Below are 24151 nucleotides of genomic sequence, written 5' to 3' on the forward strand. Positions count from 1 at the left end.
TATATATATATATATATATATATATATATATATAATATTTACAAAATAATCCATAAATGCACATATATATATATATATATATATATATATATGCATTTATGTCGATGTATAATTGGTTTATTTTGTAAATATTATTTATATTTTTACACTGGGTCTTGCCTAGGGAAAACTATGCTATCGAACGACTACATCGATAGGTCGTGTGGAGAACCAAAGTGTTTAGGATCTTGAATAGTGTTAACTCTGCCGCGTGGAGCGCGGGCAGACCGGTGTCTGGCTGGAGTAGGGCAGTGGAGCAGGTGTGTTGAGTGCCGCGCTTTCGGGGTTTGGCAGCATGTAATTGCGCTCGACTTGCTATGATATTTTCTGGCACGGTGTCGCAGACGGGAAACATTAGCTGGAACACCTCAAGAGCCCGTTTCGCCTGGTGACCGTGTCGAGAAGAAGGCGCGCCAACATCCAGCTTCTGCAACACCGACGGCCGACAGTAAGTGATTGTCACCACCTCCTCGATCGACGACTTCAAACCTTCAATAAATCAACAAGGAAGACTGAAAGCATGTAAAGTTTTAGAACTGTATGGCAGACGTCAGATTTCCAAACTGTTCCATTTGCATCACTAAAATACAGCAACTTAGCATGAACCTTTGTTGCTCATTGTCCCAATTGCATTACAAAGCAGGGTCCCTTCCTTTTTTGAAATGAACCCGAGTGTTGTTGAAATTCAAACGCCAGCATTAAAGTAATATCATTTCATTTCACTGCTTTAATTTCAAAGTTCAGTTAAAGTATTCATAGCTGGCTACAATAACCAAACAGAACTATATTTAGATTACACAAGCACAAATTAAGAGTGCGAGTTTTGTTACCATATTTTAGCTTACCTGTGACTGAAGCTCAGCTTGGTACTTACTAAATTTTGCTATTGTTAATTGTTCAAAATCATTTAATTCAAGTTCAAAGTTAAATCTCTTATTTCTAAATTGCGTAGGTTCAAGTTGCTTTTGAGATGATTGCTGAGGTAGCCCAAAACTAACTTTATTTTATTTAAATTCGTATTGCTTCAGAAACAAAGTTCACTATTAATTTCAGTCACTAAATTAACTTTCAGTTTTCCGGTTTTATTAATTCTTTTGCTAAATTAAGTCAGAGTGTAGCGAAATTTATTACTTCTGACAAACATTCAGTTTTCACACAACACGTGTCAACCTTCAGATGCCACGCTTTTAGTGCTAATTATACGTGCATTAACCTTTCTTTTTCAGTTATTATAGTAGTTGTCCATAGGACTGGCGACCGTAATTTTCCCCAAATATCAAATATTTAATTAACGCCAGTTATTTGTTGACGTAATGACAGCACATTTACTTTCTTTATTAACTTTACCCCTTTTCAAAATTAATTTCCACCAATTTCATTTGCATTTTTCCTTTCATTTAGATGTAACCCTTCCTACCTCTTTACCGACAGATTAACTCCCGTGACGATTGCTTTTCCCAAATTTCCATTAGGTACACGCGGTTTAATTTTTCACTGTCATTAAGGTCGATAAGTGAGGGGGAGGTTAGAACCTCAGTTGCTTCGGCGCCGGTTTTGAATAGCGCCATTTTGCCATGGACGGTATACGAACAGCTTAGAAACTTGGGCCGTTTCGGAAATGTTTCCACCATTGGCCGGAAAGCTAATGACCATGCTCTTTTGGACATCGGGTAAATCGCTCCATCTCTGTATAAAACAACGACTGCACTATTTTCCGTGTCTGTTCGACAAGCTTTATATTCCCTCCACTGCTAGTACTGCCATCTGCAGTCTGTGAGTGGTTATTGCAAGTTGACTTCGAACATAGGCGGTGGTCATATTAATGCGACTGTATCATGTACTTCTGGCGTACAAAAGCTGCGAATAGCATGTGTGAGTTTGTACACAACAGAATACTCAAAAACCGTAAATAAAAGTAACTTTCCCCTTTCCTACTATCTGTAGGTAGCGAAAGGTTATTATTGTGGTTTTTCCATTACAGTGAAGTTTTCGGAACGACGAAACAGCTCACACACAGCGAGCAATACCTTTTAGGTATCTTAACGTAAAAAACAGAAAAAATAGTTTGTAAGTTGGCTGTTTAGGTTTTTATATTGGTAACGCCACGAAGTGCTCTGTATGAAAATCACTGGCAGTGCCGTGTGCAGTCTGTGGCTGGTTGGCATTGTTGGAATATTCGCCATTGTAGTGTTGGGCAGTTGGATGTGAACAGCGCGTAGTGTTGCGCAGGTGGAGTTGAGCCGCCAGGAGTGGTGGATGTGGGGGGAGAGAGATGGCGGAGTTTTGAGAGCGGATGATCTGGACGTGTGTCCATCAGAGAAAGTAAATTTGTAAAACTGGTTGTCATGAACTGATACATATATTATGTGTTTTGAACACTACTAAGGTGAATACATTGTTTGTTCTCTATCAAAATCTTTCATTTGCGAACTATGCCTATCAGTAGTTAGTGACTTCAGTAGTCAGAATCTTTTATTTAGCTGGCAGTATTGGCGCGTCAAGGAGCGCTTCTTTCAAAGAATTGAATTCCAACTGTGCTTGTTCGTCCCAGTTCCCAATAGTATTTTTTCCAGTGAGAGAACAAAGTTTTGGTGTAACTAGAATTTGCATATTCAGAAAACGACGGTAAATATTTACGAGACCTAGCAAACCGCGGACTTGTTTTCTTGTGGATGGAACTGGAATGGCTCTGATTGCTTCTAACTTTTCAGGATCCGGCTGAATGCCTTCAGAAGAAATAACGTGTCCCAAAAACTTCACCTTTGTCCTACCGAATTCAGACTTTTCCAAGTTAACTGTAATTCGAGATTCTGCAAAAATACGTAACACACTGTTGAGGATGCGATTATGTTGTTCCCATATTGTCTGTTCCTATGGTTATCTCTGTCATATTCATTACTACGGAAATGCGATCTTTCTCTGTAACTATTTTTACTCTGCCAACGGTTGTCATACGTGTGGTATCTGTTTTGGTCACGATTTGCGTTGTAAGAATAGCCTTGTCGTGTCCAGTTATTATTTCTGTCGTCACGAAATTGTGACGCATGTGACCTGTAATTGTTGTGTTCCTGTTTTCGCGTCCCGCGATTGTCAGTGTCAATTTCTAATTCTTGTAAGGGTACCTGCAAAGCTTCAATGTCGTCTTTGCAACGTCCTGTCATAATAATATGTCGTAATTGTTCAGGCAATTTGATTAAGCAAAAGCGGATGAGTTCTGAGGGGTTGTATGGGTTTGACAGATACTGATTCTTATGCAACATGTCTTCAAAATATTTCACAAGACTGGAAAATTCAGATTGTTCGAAATGTTTCATCATTATAATGCTATGTTTTACTCGGTCTTGTGTAGCTTGAGACCAATATGCTGAGAGGAAGGCATGATAAAATTCTCCTTCACTGTGACAATCGTGAATGACTCATCGCATTCTTACAGCTGGTTCGTTCTCTAAATAGCCACATAAAAATTCTAATCTGTGCTCCAGTGACCAGTTGAGAGGAAAACAATGAGAGAATTGATGCAGCCATGCTTGTGGATGAATGTCGTTGCCAGAGTTCTTAAATGTTTTGAATTTATGTGTAGTAATGAAAAGCTTATACTCAAAATCATCATGTCGGCGAGTCGCATGTCGGTCATTGTTACGCCGTTTCGGCTGTTCCATCTCAAAATTCGGTGTACCTTGCTAATTTCTTTCATAATTTCCGAAGTGGCCTGTGTTATTATATTGTGGCTGTTTCGTATTTCTATGTCCCTCTTCCCGTATTGGAGCGCGAGTGTCCTCTGAAATATGTAATTCTTGTATTACCTGTGTTAACTGATCTTGTACTTCCCGGATTTCCCTTTTGTACTGTGTATTGATTTGATTCTGATTTTGTTTGAATTTTCTAATTTGTTCATACTCTTCTGTGGCAGTGAAGGCTACCGGTGTTGTGTCATTCAGATCATCATCTACCTTTGTAGATAAGTTAGTGAACTGATCCGAAAGTTCGGCTACTTTCTCCGATAATGAACTGATTTCCTCAGTGTGTTTTTCTGAACCAAGTTTCAGAGTGTCCATTTGAGTTGAAATCGTATCTACTGTGTCCTTTAAGTTTTCCTGAGTTTTTGCAAGTTGCGTAACCTAATCGGTTGATGCAACTGAGTCAATTTTAGCTTGCAAGGTGTCGTGATTTTCATGAACAATAGTTTGCAGTTCTTTCATGGCTGCTTTTTCATGACGCGAAAAAATAGGTTGAAAATGCTGACAAATTTGTGTTTTTACGTCATTACAGACTTTTTGACATTTCGATTCGTTTTTAAGTAACTCAGCAGTTAACCCTTCACGTGTTTGTTCAAGCGTTTGTTCCATTGAGTCTAACTTTTGAAGCTGCTGCTGTGTTTGTTCCTGATTTTGTTCCATCGTGTCTAACTGTTGCTGTGTTTGTCTCTGATTTTGTTCCATTGTGTCTAACTTTTGAAGCTTTTTTCCCATTTGTTGCAGTAATTGTAATAACAATGCACTGGTGTCTGAAACATGTTCCTCAGTGCTATTCGGCAGTGAATTTGAAAAGCCAATATTCGCATTTTGAAAAGCAGAAAATGTGTCTTGTCTTGATTAAGAAACGGGTAATGACGCAAAACCTGAATCTACGGTAATTGCAAAATTGTGTCCTGTCATTTCGGATCCCTGTGGCGAGCTCTTGCCGACCGGCCGATCGACAATACTACCCTCTTCACTACCTGATCCATTCCCCTATGCACAATTACCAAATTACTATGTTTAACATTAGTTAATTCATTACACGGTGGCGGTAACACACTGCTTTCGCCTTCTATGTCATTTCTCAGTTTACTTTGGAGCCTAATATTACGTTTTTCACACGTCATTATGGTCACAGCATTTCACACGATAACACAGAAAAGCACAATTCGAAGAGCAAAATAAGAAAACACATTAACATAGCATTGAAAATAATATCTAATTAATTGCAAGCACAGCTGTTTGGTGCAAATCTACGTGCATGCCACATCTGTTTTACTGTACAAAAACGAAAAGCTACAACTACAAAGAAGATTCTCTCTACAATTACGCGCTAGCAATAAACAATAGCTACACTAATTACACAAACTACAAGAAAAAATCAGAAGATTCCAGTGGGGTATCCTCGGCTAAGGGTCGACATATGAAACGTCCCCTTAGAAAAATTTATGAATTACTGTGCTGGTAAATCCCTTACGTTATTTGATTTTCAAACAGCTGAGCAGAACTGAACGTTTTCAGACATTTCGCCCTTTACTTACTCTGATCAACACTAAACTGACACACAATATTTTTAGCGCAACACAATCTGAGTTTCAATAATCTCTACAAAATAATGGCCCTGACTAACAATAACGTATACATTTCATGAATTACTTACCTCACAAAAATCTTCGTTACTCGAACTACCGCAATACAGCGGGCGCCAATACTGCCAACTAAATGAAAGATTCTAACTACTGAAGGTACTAACTACTGATAGGCATAATTAGCAAATGAAAGATTTTGATAGAGAACAAACAATGTATTTACCTTAATAGTGCTCAAAAGTCAGTTCATGACATCCAGTCTTATAAATTTACTTTCTCTGATGGACACACGTCCAGATCATCCGCTCTCAAAACTCCGCCATCTCTCTCCCCACATCCACCACTGCTGGCGGCTCACCTCCAACTGCGCAACGCTAGGCGCTGTTCACATCCAACTGCCCAACACTACAATAGCGAACATTCCAACAGTGCCAACCAGTCACAGACTGCACACAGCACAGCCAGTGATTTTCATACAGAACACTACGTGGCGTTACCAATATAAAAACCTAAACAGCCTACTTACAAGTTTTAATGTTTTACAATGGGAATGATTTCACGAAATGATTCGTTCCCAAGATAAATGGACCAAATGAAAAGCATGACTGACGTTTGCAACAATAATTTCTACTAAAGGCTACCGGCTACATTCGAACCGCTAACATTAATTACTACTTCGCGTTATCATTGAAGATATACACTCCTGGAAATGGAAAAAAGAACACATTGACACCGGTGTGTCAGACCCACCATACTTGCTCCGGACACTGCGAGAGGGCTGTACAAGCAATGATCACACGCACGGCACAGCGGACACACCAGGAACCGCGGTGTTGGCCGTCGAATGGCGCTAGCTGCGCAGCATTTGTGCACCGCCGCCGTCAGTGTCAGCCAGTTTGCCGTGGCATACGGAGCTCAATCGCAGTCTTTAACACTGGTAGCATGCCGCGACAGCGTGGACGTGAACCGTATGTGCAGTTGACGGACTTTGAGCGAGGGCGTATAGTGGGCATGCGGGAGGCCGGGTGGACGTACCGCCGAATTGCTCAACACGTGGGGCGTGAGGTCTCCACAGTACATCGATGTTGTCGCCAGTGGTCGGCGGAAGGTGCACGTGCCCGTCGACCTGGGACCGGACCGCAGCGACGCACGGATGCACGCCAAGACCGTAGGATCCTACGCAGTGCCGTAGGGGACCGCACCGCCACTTCCCAGCAAATTAGGGACACTGTTGCTCCTGGGGTATCGGCGAGGACCATTCGCAACCGTCTCCATGAAGCTGGGCTACGGTCCCGCACACCGTTAGGCCGTCTTCCGCTCACGCCCCAACATCGTGCAGCCCGCCTCCAGTGGTGTCGCGACAGGCGTGAATGGAGGGACGAATGGAGACGTGTCGTTTCAGCGATGAGAGTCGCTTCTGCCTTGGTGCCAATGATGGTCGTATGCGTGTTTGGCGCCGTGCAGGTGAGCGCCACAATCAGGACTGCATACGACCGAGGCACACAGGGCCAACACCCGGCATCATGGTGTGGGGAGCGATCTCCTACACTGGCCGTACACCACTGGTGATCGTCGAGGGGACACTGAATAGTGCACGGTACATCCAAACCGTCATCGAACCCATCGTTCTACCATTCCTAGACCGGCAAGGGAACTTGCTGTTCCAACAGGACAATGCACGTCCGCATGTATCCCGTGCCACCCAACGTGCTCTAGAAGGTGTAAGTCAACTACCCTGGCCAGCAAGATCTCCGGATCTGTCCCCCATTGAGCATGTTTGGGACTGGATGAAGCGTCGTCTCACGCGGTCTGCACGTCCAGCACGAACGCTGGTCCAACTGAGGCGCCAGGTGGAAATGGCATGGCAAGCCGTTCCACAGGACTACATCCAGCATCTCTACGATCGTCTCCATGGGAGAATAGCAGCCTGCATTGCTGCGAAAGGTGGATATACACTGTACTAGTGCCGACATTGTGCATGCTCTGTTGGCTGTGTCTATGTGCCTGTGGTTCTGTCAGTGTGATCATGTGATGTATCTGACCCCAGGAATGTGTCAATAAAGTTTCCCCTTCCTGGGACAATGAATTCACGGTGTTCTTATTTCAATTTCCAGGAGTGTATACGCGGAAGCATTTGCGTGCTGAACAACACAGGGAGAAGGTAGACCTTTGCTCCATTGAAATCCGTGGACTCAAAGTGGTGTAGCTACTGTCCTACAACGCAGTCGTGGCGGCATTCCCCAGCTTGTTAACGGGTTTGTCCACTTAACGAAAGCCTGCGGGACAAAGGCTCTTTGTTTCTCTAGGCGAGAAAGTACGGCAGCCATCGAGCATCCTGCTGACACGTTGTTGGTGCTGTGCCCAGGCGAAGCCTCGCGGACAGCTTAGGCTCACAGATACCTCAAGAATTAACAAGAAGCGTTTTGACTGTTCCTTATTTATTCATGGGTCGACAATCGTGGTGAATGTATTAACGATTTTTCCAACATAGCTGTTTGTATCTACCAAAAAAATTTGTACATCACGATTGGACAAGTTAGACACGATGTAAGGAAACCGCTCGAAATCCTCCCTGTCGTAAATTCGTCTCCCAATTTAATTACCATAGACAGTGATGCAGTCCTGCGAGAGGCACAGGAAATGCTGAAGAACCTTTCACTTGACTGTTGGGTATGACACAGCTTCTATATTCTATTTATATAGCTTCCAATTTTTCAAAAACAGTTTTTATAGTAGCTTGCTACAGAGTGTAATCAAGTTTAGAAGTTATATTGTCACCACATGGTAATTTTCAATCATTTATCATCTGGGATTTGCTATTACTTCTTGAACATGGTGTCCAGTTGTCACAGGTGTTTGGCTGCAGTCGTTTCGTTAGGGGCAGTTATTAATAGAGTCCTCAGAGATTCAGAAATCCGCCAAGGTGACATTATGTTTGTGTCTTGCGATATACAGGGGACCCCATTTATCTTGACCACTCTAAATAACCGTCTGTCCAGACGCAATTTCATTTTGTAATTTGCATCTGGATAAACAGTTATTTATTGTTTATTTTATTGTTTTCTGCTGACTTCGCCTTGTTGCTATTGATCATTCATTATAGAAGAATTACAAAGCTGTCAAAGCATGCTAGGGCACAGAAAATGTAGATACCGCCTATTGGAAAACTTAAGAGAGACTTTCAGAGAAAAGACACGCTCCTATACGAATATTAAGAGCTTGGACTGCAATCTGATACTAAACAAAGAAGGGAAGGCTGAAAGATAGAAGGAATGTATGAAACGACTATTGAGTGGAAAAGCACTTGAAGACAGAGTTATGGAAATAGAAAAAAGTAGATGAAGTTGAGACGATGGACGTGATACTGAAAGAACAATTTGATGGAACACTGAAAGACTTAAGCCGAAACAAGGCACCTGCAGTGGACGACGTTCCATCAGTATTATTAAGATCCTTGGGAGAGCCAGAACTAACAAACCTATTTCACCTGATATGCAAGATATAGCTAAACTAAACCCCGCCCGAAGAGGCACCTCAAGACCCAACGGTACCTACCAACCGCCGTGTCATACTCATCCGATAGGCGTCACAGGAGGTCTGCGAGGAGGGGCATGTGGACAGCACACGGCTGCTCTCCCGACTGTTGTCAGTTTTCGAGGCCGGGGCAACTACTTCGCAGTCAGGTGGCTCCTCAATTGGCAGCATAGGGGCTGAGTGCAACCTGCTTGCCAACAGTGCTCGGTAGATCTGGACGGTCACCGATCCAAGTGCTAGCCAAGCCGGACAGCGCTTGAATTCGGTGATCTGACAGGAAGTGGCAGGATAAATGAGACAAGTGAAATACGCTCTGACTACAAGAAGAATATAATAATTCCAATTCCAAAAAAAGCAGATGCTTCCAGATGCAAATATTACCCAACAATTCGTTTAGTAAATCATGGTTGCCAAATGCTGAGATGCACTATTTACAGAAGAATTGAAGAACTGGTAAAAGCCAATCTTGAGGAAGATCCGATTGGATTCTGGAGAAATGCAGAAACTTGCGAGGCTGTACTGAGCGTATCACTTACCTTAGAAAATAGGTTAAAAAAGGCAAAGCTACGTTTGCATTGTTTGTAGATCGGAGAAAGCTTTTGACAGTGCTGATTGGAATGCACTCTCTGAAATTTTAAAGGTAGCGGTGAGAAACTACAGGGAGTGAAATGTTATCTAGAATTTATACAAAGACCAGATTGCAATTTTAATAGTCGAATGACGTGAAAGGAAGCAGTGGTTGTAAAGGGAGTGATAACAGGCCTGCAGCCTATTCCTAATGTTATTTACTCCGTACACTGAGTTAATAGTAAAGTTATTCACTCCATACATTCTGCATGTGTTGAAGGAAACCAAGGAGAAATTTGGAAAGGGACTTCAAGTTCAGGGAGAAGAATTAAAGCTTTGAGGTTTGCCAGCGACATTATAATTGTTTCAGAGACAACAAAGACTTGGAAATCAGTTGAACGGAGTGGGTAGTAGTTTTTTGATTAGAGGATAAAAGATGATTATCAGCAAAAATAAAACAAAGTAATGCAATGTAGTCGAATTAAAATTGGGTGATACTGGAGGAAACAGATTAGAAAACGAGACAGCAGCAGTAATAGATGAGTCTCGCTATTTACGACACAAAATAACTGACAATAGCTGATGTGCAAAGGATATAAAATGCAAACTGGCAATATCAAAAAGAGAGTTTTTAAAACAAGAATTTTATTAACTTCAAATATGAATTTAAATGTTAAAATAATTTTCTGGAGGTATTTTTGAGGAGTTTAGCCTTGTACAGGAGTGAAACTGGGATGACAATCAGTTGAGAGTGTGAGGAATCACCTAGAACAGGGACGGCCAGGAACTCTACACACTTGCGGTGCTGTCGCTCTCTCGCAAGCGGAGTTCTGCCTCCTGGCAGCACACTTCCCCCACGATCACGCCACTCTGTCTGAGCGGGAAGAGGATAAACTTTAAACATACAGTATATAGATAGCAATAAAATCACGCGAGGACCACCGAAAGTCTTGATGCCGTTTGGTTTCGTATTCCATAACATGTAGATTGCAAGCAAAATATTTTCACTATTATTTAATTATTTTTTGGCGCAATAATAAAATTTATATCTGGTACAAATTTTTGGCGTACGGACAGATGCAGACAATCTTACTGGGTTTTGTCACTCAGGTCGCCACATAATCGTGACTCAGTTACTTTCATGATCGGAAACAGCCATACATGCACATATGTTGATCGAAATGTTGTATTAAGTTTGCAATCTCATTACGGAACCGTGGAAGCTCTTTCCAAGGAAAACAACGTAAAACTCCAGGATAGTTTTGTCGTAAAAGAATTTGTTTTTTTGGACAGAAATTGCTTTGCATACCAATCGATTCCGTCTGTACATGTGTAAGTAGGCTGTTTAGGTTGTTATATTGGTAACGCCACCGCCACGTAGCGCTCTGTATGAAAATCACTGCCTGTGCTGTGTGCAGTCTGTGCCTGGGTGGCATTGTTGGAATTTGCTATTGTAGTGTTGGGCAGTTGGCTGTTAACAGCGCGTAGCGTTGCGCAGTTGGAGGTGAGCCGCCAGCAGTGGTGGATGTGGGGAGTGAAATGGCGGAGTTTTGAGAGCGGATGATCTGGACAGACAGTAAATTTGTAAGACTGGATGTCATGAACTGATATATATATATATATATATATATATATATATATATATACTTTTGAACACTATTTGTTCGTTCTCTATCAAAATCTTTCATTTGCTAACTATGCCTATCAGTAGTTAGAATCTTTTATTTAGCTGGCAGTATTGGCGCTCGCTGTGTTGCAGTAGTTGGAGTAACGAAGATTTTTGTGAGGTAAGAATTCATGAAAGGTATAGGTTATTGTTAGTCAGGGCCATTCTTTTGTAGGGATTTTTGAAAGTCAGATTGCATTGCGCTAAAATATTGTGTGTCAGTTTAGTGTTGATCAGAATAGGTAAAGAGCGAAATTTCTGAGTACGTTCAGTTCTGCTCAGCTGTTTGAAAATCAAATAATGTAAGAGGTTAATCAACACAGTAATTCATTAATTTTTCTAAGGGGACGTTTCACATGCACTGGGCCGTTTTCAGCTGAAACAGCTAACGATCTCGACAACAGCTCAAAAACAGATGTAAGAATGGCAGTATCCTTGAAACGTTTAGAAACCCGTTCCTGTAATTCTTTCAGGGCCACGGAGAATTCTTCATAATTCAAGTCTTCTTTAACAGCAGTGAGCTCAGGGGAGTAGACTTTTTTTTTTATCAGAAGTTGCCCCTTCTAAAATGCGGTTTTCTTTTTGACTGCATCCGCAACAGATCAGAAAAAGTTGTTTCTCACGTTGCACCGTCTTATGAGCAGTTAAATCAGCTTTGAGTGAGAGGTCGGCAGTCCATTCTGCACGTTCTGCAGGGTGCGAAAAGTAATGTCTCCGAATTTTTTATGTGAAAACTCTTGTAGCTTTTTAAATAAAGTGAACTTTATCACATCCTACATCTTTACTCTTCAACGTACTCATCCTGGCGACGAACACATTGCTCCCAATGGGAGACCAGTTTGTTAATACCGTCACAGCAAAATATTTGACTTTGTTGTCGGAGCCACAAACGCACCTCTGTATGCAGCACTTCATCACTATCAAAGTGAAGTCCTTGAAGGTGTTAAGTTTGGAATATCTTCTATCTCTGCCACACACGTTGAGGTTAGCACCACCGTTCCCTTCATTACGGACACAAGCAATCCACCTTCGCACATATATGATGTCGGTACCATCATCATCGTACACAGCATTCATTCTTCTATGGATTTCAATTGCAGGCACGTTTTCTGCGGTTAGAAACTCGATTATAGCACGCTGCTTCTTATGCGTCCACATAGTTACGTTACACACCAGCTTGTTTACACGCTACGATTGGGAGCCATCCAATGGAAGAAGGTTACAACTTGCGTCAGCGAAACGGGAAAGTCGACCGTGTAATATGTACCCTAAACCGATACTGAGAATCGAATAAAAAGTCTCAGAGACATTACTTTTCAGCACTCTCGCTCTCGTCATTTTCGCTCCTGTTTTCCTTTTTCCTTTAGAAATTCAACAACAGCTAGTCTTAAAATTGATCAACCGTTCCTGGCATGTCGCTTCACCTAACCAAATTCCTTGCATTTGCTTTTCGTTCAGTTCTATCAATAGTTGTTGCAATTGACCATGTAATAATGCGTCCGACTTCAGAAAGTTTACTATTCGTACCACCAGTTCCATCATGTGCCCCATGTCTGCTAATTTAGCAGAGAATACTTCTCGTTGTAAAGACCAAGGAATCCTGAGCATATCGTCTGTCGATCGTTACAAGTTTTTGCCCTTTCATCATCAACTAAATGTTTAAATTGTTTCTGCATGGTGTTGTTATGCCATTCCATAGCAAATTTGCGGTACTCGTAGATTATGCGACTGGATAACAGATATTGAAAACTGCCATCCTTCCCTTCTGTGTTTCCAATTCATTTTTAAGGGTTGATACAATAGATCGCTAAACTGTCTCTTTTTGTGCAGAAAAACACTGGAGCTATGAACTTTCTTCATACAATAACTAAATAGCGAAGGATAAACAGCACTGACACCATGGCACTGCAGAAGTGAAGAAAGTCGTGTCGATCGTAAGATGCCGCCTAAGTGCCTGAAGAAACCGTGTCGCTACGCACTGCTGAATGAGGTGTCACGCTGTACCGAATAAAGTGGAACCTCGCATAGCGAGCGTAATTCGTTTCAGAATCTTATCCGTAGTGTGATACAATCGTTAAGCGAAACAATTTATCCCATTAAATTAATATAAAATACGACAATGCGTTCCATATAGAAAAAGTACTAAAAGTTTAATCCTATTCATGCCAGTTTTATCTTATTCATGCCATTTATTCAGAGAAGATTATACATACAGTATTATGTACTTTATTATTCACGATGTATAACTAATTCTTTTTACTAGGAAGCTATCTACAGCCATTTGTTTCTACCGACGCTTCAACACTCGGCGAAAATGCGACACAACATTGTCATCAAATACGTTTGTAGCGCACGTATCCACTGCTTTACTGGTGTGATTATTGTCAGTGTACGATGCGACCGATTCCCATGCTTTCAGCATTGCTCTTATTGCGCTAGAAGATTGCTGATTTGCCGTTACCGCCTCCTCCTCCTCTGAAAAACTCCTCTCTACAACTTCCTGCTGTGAAACACAGTGCAACTCCATAAGCTCTTCGGCAGTCATTTCTTGGCTGTCATCTTCCACAAGCTCATCGCTATGACTATTATCCACTTCTAGTCCCATTCTCTTGGCCAAAGACGCAATCTCGTTGACCACATGCTCCACAGCCATTGACTCAAATGGCTCAGAGTCACATTACACAACGCACTCCGGTCAAAGCTTCTTCCAAGCAGACGTGGGAGTTCCTTCCTACACCTTTTCGATCACCTTGACGCAGGCAACGATGTTGAAGTGACATTTCCAAAACTATGTGAGAGTGAGATTGGTAGCTTCGGTCTACTCAAAGAAATGATCAAAGAGTGCTTAAGTGTAGAGCTTCTTAAAGTTAAAAATAATCTGCTGGTCCATAGACTGGAGCAACGTAGCGGTGTTGGGGGGCAGAAATTGGATCTCGATGAACTGAAATTCTTCAAGGTGGTGGTTTTGTAGCCCTGGAGAATGGACGGGAGTGTTGTCCCGTAACAAGCAAGAGATGTAGTGGCAGATTCATCTCAAGCAAATATTTTTTCGCCAAAGAACCAAACACTTCATTCATCCAAACACAAAAAAAATCACATGTCGCCCAAGCCTTGTTGTTGGACCTTCGCATCACGTTTAACCTGCTCTTCTGAACTTGACACTTCTTAAAGGCTCGTGGAGTTTCTCAATGGTAAACAAGCAGCGGTTTAACATTCAAATCTCCACTTGCATTGGCGCACAATTGCAGTGTGGCTTGTGATTGGGCAGTGCATTCTCGTATCCTGTTATAAAGGAACGCTACGCCACCTTTTTCCCGAACAGACTCGTCTCGTCACAATTAAAAACCTGCTGCGGCGGATAACCTCCAGAACCTACGAGCATCTGGAAGTTGCAGATGAAGTTCTCTGCTGCCTTTGTGTCAGAGCTGACTGCTTCTCCGTGATTCGCAACGCTGTGGCTGCCGGTTCTTCTCTTAAAACTTCTCACACTACACACGGCTTCCCTTAAACACTTCTTTGGCCGGTGGTGATCCTGGGGTCTTCTTAACGAGATCGGCGAAAATCATTCTCGCCTTCTCACAAATGATGTTCTCATTAATAGTGTCGCCTTGAAATTGCTTTTCGTTTACCCACATAAGAAGCAACCTTTCGATATCGTCCAGAATACGAAACCGTTGTTTTGATACTCTTTGTCACTCGCTTTGAATCTTGTCCTTGTTCTTGAGGATAATGTAAATAATTGATGTTGACCGATTGTATGTGCGTCCTAACCAGCAACGCTCACACCACGTTCGCGTTTTTCAACGATCGTATGTTTCATTCCGAAGGTCATTTTCTTTCTGTGGTCGTGCGGTAGCGTTCTCGCTTCCCACGCCCGGGTTCCCGGGTTCGATTCCCGGCGGGGTCAGGGATTTTCTCTGCCTCGTGATGGCTGGGTGTTGTGTGCTGTCCTTAGGTTAGTTAGGTTTAAGTAGTTCTAAGTTCTAGGGGACTGATGACCATTGATGTTAAGTCCCATAGTGCTCAGAGCCATTTGAACCATTTTTTTTGTCATTTTCTTTCTATTATGGTCGTCTTCTTGTGACTTTATCTTCTGCGACATTTTTAAGAAAGTTATTAAAATTTGCACACGAAAGAACACTGTGTCAACACAAGTTTAGAAAAATGTGTGATCACAAGCTACATTAAGATGGTAGCAGAAGAGCGCTAAACCCAGACTGCAGTACGTTCAAAAAGACATTGTTCATATGCCATTGCCGACAGTGATTGTTGAACGTTTCCCCGCCGCGCGCGAACGGCTGACATCGTCGTCCCGCGTTATGCCAAACATCGCTCCTTAAGCGAGTCATTTTTTTAAAAGTTTGTTTTGCTGCTCCTTATGCGAATTGCGCCTTATGGAAGCTGCTTGTTAAGCGAGGTTCCAGAGTACTTCCGAGAAGGATCGAGCAAAGCCTCGAACCGAGGAGGAGGGAGGAGGAGATTAGTGTTTAACGTCCCGTCGACAACGAGGTCATTAGAGACGGAGCGCAAGCTCGGGTGAGGGAAGGATGGGGAAGGAAATCGGCCGTGCCCTTTCAAAGGAACCATCCCGGCATTTGCCTGAAGCGATTTAGGGAAATCACGGAAAACCTAAATCAGGATGGCCGGAGACGGGTTTGAACCGTCGTCCTCCCGAATGCGAGTCCAGTGTGCTAACCACTGCGCCACCTCGCTCGGTCAAAGCCTCGAACCGTACACGTGCAACACGTTATGTGTGTGTGGAGTTTTGCAACCCTTATCCGACCCTGCGCTAGAACGACTGTCAGTAATTCATTTGATCTTCAAATATATCGTCAAGATTGATGATTTTTAACAAACGGTACTGCTGAACGGCAAAGCGAAATACAAATGAGGCGATGTATTTGTACTAGTGTTTGTGGGAAATACGTTCCAGGAAGATATCTATTGCTAACGTCATGCAGTATCCAGAGGAGCTGGAGGAGATGAAAGCATCCAGTCAAAGTTGCGTGACAGATGGTCTACAATACTTCAGCAGCCATGGGGTGCTGGGTGCCAATGCTGTGAGATGAAACCTTTGAATACACGATTGTGATGTGCCTTTCTTTACCCTGTATACTTTCGAACTGAAGTAATTGGTTTAGTGCCAGGACCAGATTTGTTCTGATGCTAATACTGGACTGGAAGTAACCGAAATGTTTGACATCAACTAAGGAAACACAAAGTGCAGAGGTGTATTATGTGTATCAAGAAATGCCAACCAGAGTTACAGCATTTGTACTCTTGTGATTGGTATTTTGGTGTTACTAAAATGATAACAATTGCAGTGATTATTGGTGTGAAGTTAATGGTCTGCAGCAAAATATTTACTTGATTGAAAGTGGAGGTCAGTTACTCCCTGGAAAGCATTCAAGGTGATTTAGCTGTCCCCACTGGCAAGTTTTATCCAAGCCCCAATGCCTTCAAAAACACGCGCAAAATTTTCATATTCTCTCCCTCGCTATCCGAAAACTATTAGTCCTACAGGAAAAATGAACAGAACCTTTTTGTAGGCAATTTAATATAGTTACATTTTATACTCCGATACATTTTCGCTGCATGCCACAATTTTCGAGTCATTCAAGAAAAATGCGTTTGTAAGTCACTTTTGTACGTTTTTCTCGAATAATTCGAAAACCACAGGTTCTATCGGAAACGTATCCCAGAACAAATTTTAACTGCTTTAAGTTTCCTACAAAAAGGTCCCGTTCATTTTTTCTGTAGGTCAAATAGTTTGCATATAATGAGCGAGAAAATACGAAAATTTAGTGTGTGGTAATTGAAGGTGTTGTGGGTTGCATAAAATCCATTGGTAGGGGCAGCTAAATCACCGTGTATAATCTCTAAGGGAAATGAGAGTTCTTAGATAGCACGCTTTGATGCAGGTAAATCAGAAATACACAGTTAGATCGTGATTTTAATCAAAAACATACAGCACCTTAGCTGAACATTGCACTTTTACTTGGGGTATATTTTACGCCCCTTTAGCTGGTGATCCCATCTGGTTCTTGTGTGTCCAGGATCAGGAAGGTGTTAAGTTGGGACATCCATCTAAGAATATTTTAATATTCACCTCCTGATAGCAGACCGACATAAGACAAAAGGAGAATAGAACCCACTGAAACATAATGCTACAAAAGAATGCTAAAATGTAGATGGGTAGTCTGGGGTTCACTTCACATTCGATCCAAGGATTTCGTATCACCTCTAATAGGCCCATGCCTGGCAAAGTGTTACAGTGTTGAAGCCAACCTTCTATTTTTTTTTCATCCGCATAGTGTTTCCGGTTTTTTTTTCCCCGCATAGTACTTGCGTGTTGCAGTTCTCATACCAGCCTGCTAGCGCCAAGGTTGACTCCGCCACGCAGCAGCTTCGGGAACAAGAATCAACTGATGCGGCTGTTGCTTCTTTGCCGTTACGTAAACCTAAGTCGTGCATTTCACGCGATGCAGGATGTTTTTTTTTTTTTTTCCTCTCCATTCTGACGTCTTCCCTGCCAATTCGCAAACATCTGTAAGAGCTTCTTATAACGGTAAACTGAAGCGTTGCAATGGTGCGTCTAGGAATCTGCGAACGAGCGCTATTCTATTCGTGAGATTACACAGAGGTGGGAAAGTACTGAATGCATATTACCGAAGAAATAATTTTACGTTTCCCTTCATGGCAGTTAGCGTCGATAACGTCATATAGTCATGAAGCAGAGTAGACAATTTTCTTTGTGTCTTGTATTCTCGCTTAGCAGCGTAGAGGGTGGCTTTCCTAAAACTGCCAAGTTTTTCTGACCAAATTAATAGCGAAAAGACTGAATTATCGGTTGACTTCTGCTGGATGGAAACCTTCTAAAGGAATGACATAGTGGGTGGCGGAAGCTTTTTTAAAATAAATCATTATTAAAAAGAAATACTAAAGAAATACTAAAGGAAATTTCGACTTGATGCGTCTACCCGTTCCTGAGATAAAGCAGTTTTAACTGACAGACAGACAGAATGAAAACAGGAAGTTTGGCGGTGTTCCGACGCCATTTAATAGCCAGCTCTATCGATCACTGTACGGTGCTGTTGGTTTGTACAGGCGAGGGCGTAGCAGTCGACATGACACAAGCAACAACAATCAGCGTTTCCCATCAGACGCGTCCAGGATCCATCAGCATCTTGGCTCCACCTATTTGTTTATCGATCGACAGGGATCGATTCATACATCGACCCTCGTCTTTCCCAGTTTACGATACGGTACGCTTCTGTGAACGTTTAACATCTCCGCTCGCCAAGAGATAAGCACCTATGTGACGTTTTTGGTTCTTTTCTGTTAGAATAAACCAGTAAATCCCTCACCATCGATTCTTAAAGAATTGAAATCCCATGTATAAAACAGCTTCTAACGTCTAGTTAATTTACAGATGGGTTTATGTGTTAAATATTTGACCTTAAGCATGTAACCGAGTAAGTCTGAAATTATGTTTGAAGCTTGTTCGAAGTCGTTAAGTGCCCTCATCATCGAACACTGGATGAGTACAATCTGGGTAATTTATGCGCCGTTTGAAGAAAAAGCTGGTTTTTTCTCCCATCTCAATGTTTACTACGTCGTCTCTCCTGAACCAAGTATCGTGTAATGATATAATTTTGCAGATGCATTCAATGGTATGTTTGGATACTGTCTGCAAAATTTGTTTCAAATAGAGATAGTAGTAAAGAAATAATAAATTAAAACTTCATGCCTGATGATGAATTTTTACTGCACGAACCGCGAAAATGCAAAAAGCGATAAACTCTTTTCCATATGAAGATGGTATCTGTTCTTTCGGACATGTCCGAAAGAACAGATACCATCTTCATATAGTTAAGGCTAACCGGCTGTTGACCTTCTTCTTCTGTGCGGATGCACACGTATTGCCCGAACTCTTACGGGACTCGATAAGATTGCCTGCCGCGAGTAATGAGTGTAATGGGCAGGCGCACTACGAATGTAGTTTGTGGACATTAAGTTGGGAATGTGGGTCTCACACGGGGAGCGTGCAAGGGATAAATCCCTGCAGTCGCACTGTCCTCTGTGCCCTCGGTGGCTCAGATGGATCAAAGACCTGGCGTGTCTCTGTAATAAAAAAACTGAGCGAAAAGATCAACAACGAACTTCAATGGATGTCATGTGACGTCCGCTTCGACCAAAAAAAAAGATGGATAGAGCGTCTTCCATGTAAGCAGGAGATCCCGGGTTCGAGTCCCGGTCGGGACACACATTTTCAACTGTCCCCGTTGATGTATATCAACGCCTGTCGGCAGCATAGTCTTGATTTAATTATCATTTCAAACTTTTTTCCATTCGTTATTTCGTGGGGATGTCGCCGTGAAAAAGTTTCGTAGCGGTTTGAGATTATTTGTAAGGTTTGTTCGAAGTCGTTACGTGCTGTCGCGCTCGAATACTGGATGAACAGAGTCTGAGTAATTTGCGCTTCTTGAGTTACGCTGCCTCAAGCGATATATACAGTTTCTAATTGTAATGTCTGTCTTGCTGTTGTTAACATTTAATACAAGTTACATTAAAAGGAAGGTCAGCGTTGGTCGTAATATTAATGTTTTATTGATAGCGGAATCGATTTTCGATCACGTGGTGATCATCTTCATTGCTGTACAAATTAAACTCAGACACTGGTATCAAGTTATGAATAACCAAAACTGAGAAGCGATCACAATAACTAATAAATAGTTATTTTGATCAACTAACTAATAAATAGTTATTGTGATCGCTTCTCAGTTTTGGTTATTCACAACTTGATACCAGTGTCTGTGTTTAATTTGTACTGTACTGAAGATGATCACCATGTGGTCGAAAATCGATTCTGCTACTTTAATATTACGACCAACACTGACCTTCCTTTTAATTTACATATATGGTCGTTGCGCACACAGCACTCCATGGAGTCGCCAATCAATTTAATACAAGGTTGTACTTCTTAATTAGTAGACTATGACAGCATTTTAAATTTTAAAATTAGGTCTGTAGCTATATGAAAGACTTTTTTTTTTAATCCCTGGAAGACATTATATAGGCAACATGCAACTGGGTTCGTGCACCATGAATCAGATGAGCGTTTTAGCGACACAGATTTTTCCCTGTCGCCTGTATCCAAATATGGCTCATTCTGGCCCGAAAGATCCACGGAGTGGTTATAGGCCGTTAATGCGTAACCGTAGTACTACAATACACGGTGTATCAGTCAGCTAGCTTTCAGTGGCAGGCAGACTGTATTCACCGTCCGCACCGACCAGTGCCAACTACAAGCTGAAGAAGCCGAGTTTCGAATAACGCATGACAAGTTCAAAAATACACTCGACTTATTTTGACAGTGCGTCAATCAAATTAACCGACTGTACTGTACATGTAAGAATGATTACGCATGTATTTAGCCTAGTCCGACAATTCATCCTTGAAACTTCCTGGCAGATTAAAACTGTGTGCCCGACCGAGACTCGAACTCGGGACCTTTGCCTTTCGCGAGCAAGTGCTCTACCATCTGAGCTACCGAAGCACGACTAATGTCCGGTACTCACAGCTTTACTTCTGCCAGTACCTCGTCTCCTACCTTCCAAACTTTACAGGAGCTCTCCTGCGAACCTTACAGAACTAGCACTCCTGAAAGAAAGGATATTGCGGAGACATGGCTTAGCCACAGCCTGGGGGATGTTTCCAGAATGAGATTTTCACTCTGCAGCGGAGTGTGCGCTGATATGAAACTTGCTGGCAGATTAAAACTGTGTGCCCGACCGAGACTCGAACTCGGGACCTTTGCCTTTCGCGGGCAAGTGCTTCATCCTTGTTTATCGAGCACGGGATCTCTAAATATTTTGCGACTTGTTATCGAAATAACGTTTATAAATATCGAAGCCGCGCTGTCAGTTAACACAATTCTACACTAGAGGCACTGTTCTGTCTGTCAATATTACATTGTTTCCTCAATTAGACCACCACCTGTGGCTCGGTGGTTCGGTGGTTAAACTTTATGAACTGTGGATCCAAAGCGGTTTGATCCCAGTCAATCCAAAAAAAAAAAAAAAAAAAAAATGGTTTAAATGGCTCTAAGCACTATGGGACTTAACATCTGAGGTCATCAGTCCCCTAGACTTAGAACTAATTAAACCTAACTAACCTGAGGACATCACACACATCCATGCCCGAGGCAGGATTCGAACCTGCGACCGTAGCAGCAGCGCGGTTCCGGCCTGAAGCGCCTAGAACCGCTCGGACACAGCGGCCGGCCCAGTCATTCCCGGCACTTACCTGACACTTGGCAATACTTTCACTTCTGATAATGTTTTATTAAGAGAAAAATAATGAGATACGCTGTGGTTAGAGGTTCCCGTTAGACTGGCTGGGATTATCAGTTCAAAGATTGGAGGGAAGCAAACCACTTCGAATTGGGCCGTGCCTAGTGGAACACAGTGGTGTTCAAACCAGCCATCGGGTTGATATCAGTTTTACTATGACATTACCCAAGTCTAAATCAAAATTCATGATCGTGTAGACATTATCATTGCTGCTAAAAACACTATTTGGTGACTGCCGGATCCGGCACCCTTGTATAAAAATTCTTTGAGACGATTTTTCACGGTACGCAATTAACACTGTAAAAAACTTTTAATATTCGCAGAAGTGTTGCGGCATCACTCACAACGGGTTGCACTTTTCTGTCCTGCACTGTTTCACTACAGACCTAGACTACAAACGACTGACGCATCCGCCCGTGGTGCCCACAAACATTAAATCTGACGACAATGCCTCAATAAAAGTTAGCAGCACCGACGCACTATGTTTATGATGATGATGATGATGATGCTGATGATTCTTGTTTGACGGGAGCAAATTGCATGGTCATGGGCTCCCCGAAGACTGAATTTCGAATGTAGTCGATAATGTGGCAGGAAACAGATCGTTGCTTTCCATTCCAGGAGACCAGTTGTGATGGCGATAGTGGAATAGGTCCGATGCCCAGGGTTAGCCATCAGAGGTGTTGTGGTAGTGGGACAGTGGTGTGCTAAAGGGCATTCATTGGTCGTGGATCTGGGCGCAAACTATTGACTGCAGGTTGTAAGTAGGCTGTTTAGGTTTTTTTATTGGTAACGCCACCTCTGTATGAAAATCACTGGCTGTGCCGTGTGCAGTCTGTGGCTGCTTTTCATTGTTGTAATACTCGCCATTGTAGTGTTAGGCAGCTGGCTGTGAACAGCGCGTAGCGTTGCGCAGTTGGAGGTGAGCCGCCAGCAGTGGTGGATGTGGGGAGAGAGATGGCGGAGTTTTGTAATTTGTCATGAACTGCTATATATATGATGATATCAAGGTAAATACATTCATTGTTCTCTATTAATATCTTTCATTTGCTAACTATCCCTATCAGTAGTTAGTGCCTTCCATAGTTTGAATCTTTTATTTAGCTGGCAGTAGTGGCGCTTGCTGTATTGCAGTAGCTTGAGCAACGAAGATTTTTGTGAGGTAAGTGATTTGTGAAAGGTATAGTTTAATGTTAGTCAGGGCCATTCTTTTGTAGGGAATTTTGAAAGTCAGATTGCGTTGCGCTATAAATATTGTATGTCAGTTTAAGCACAGTTCTGTAAAATTGTTCAAAAGGGGACGTTTCATATGGCGACCCTGCCAGGATACCTCACTGCAATCTTCTGATTTTTTCTTGTAGTTTGTGTAATTAGTGTAGATTTTGTTTATTGCTAGCGCGTAATTGTAGAGAGAATCTCCTTTGTAGTTGTAGTTTTTCATTGTTGTACAGTAAAACAGTTGTGGCATGCATGTAGATTTGCAGCAAGTATTTCGCAGCTGCGCTTGCAATTAACTAGATACTATTTTCAGTGTTATGTTAATGTGTTTTCTTATTTTTGCTCTTCAAATTGTGTTTTTCTGTGTTGTCGTGTGAAATACTGTGACAATAATGGCGTGTGAAAAACGTAACACTAGGCTCCAAAGCAAACTGAGAAATAATAGTGACGACGAGCGTAGCTTGCCAGCACCACTGTGTAATGAATTAACAGACGTTCAAAGTAGTAATTTGGTAACTGCATAGGGAAATGGAGCGGGCGGCAAACAATGGCGTAGACAGTGAAACAATTAGTGAGCAGGGAAGCATTATCGATCGGTCGGTCGGCAACAGCTCGCCTCAGGAATCCGAAATGACAGGACACAATTTCGCAAATACTGTAGATTCAGGTTCTGGGTCATCACCGTTTTCTCAAATGAGTCAAGACACATTTTCTGCTTGTCAAAATGTGAATGTTGCCGGTGAAAATGCACTGCCAAAAAGCATAGAGAAACAGATTCCAGACACTAATACATTATTATTGCAATTAATGCAACAAATGGAACAAAATCAGAGACAAATGGAACAAAATCAGAGACAAATACAGCAACAGTTAGACAGAATGGTACAAAATCTTCAAAAGTTAGACACAATGGAAGAAAATCTTCAAAAGTTAGACTCAGTGGAACATAAGCTTGAACAAACACGTGAAGATTTAACTACTGAGTTACATAACATTGAATCGAAATGCCAAAAACTCTGTAATGCCGTAAAAACACAAATTTGTGAGCATTTTCAACCTATTTTTTCGCGTCATGAAAATGCACTACAGAATCACGAAGCAGCCATAAAAGAACTGCAAACTATTGTTCATGAAAATCATGAGACCTTGCAAGCTAAATTTGACTCAGTTGCATCTACCGATTCGGTTACGCAACTTGCAAAAACTCAGGAAAACTTAAAGGACACAGTAGATACTCTGAAACTTGGTTCAGAAAAACACACTGAGGAAATAAGTACACTATCGGATAAAGTAGCCGAACTTTCAGTTCAGTTCACTTATTTATCTACGAAGGTAGATGATAATCTGAATGACACAAAACCGGTACTCTTTAATGACACAGAAGAGTGCGAACAAATTAGGAAATTCAATCAAAATCAAATCAATATACAGTACAAAAGAGAAATC

Source organism: Schistocerca nitens, chromosome 6, assembly GCF_023898315.1.
Source record: "Schistocerca nitens isolate TAMUIC-IGC-003100 chromosome 6, iqSchNite1.1, whole genome shotgun sequence".
In the NCBI taxonomy this organism is placed as follows: Eukaryota; Metazoa; Arthropoda; class Insecta; order Orthoptera; family Acrididae; genus Schistocerca; species Schistocerca nitens.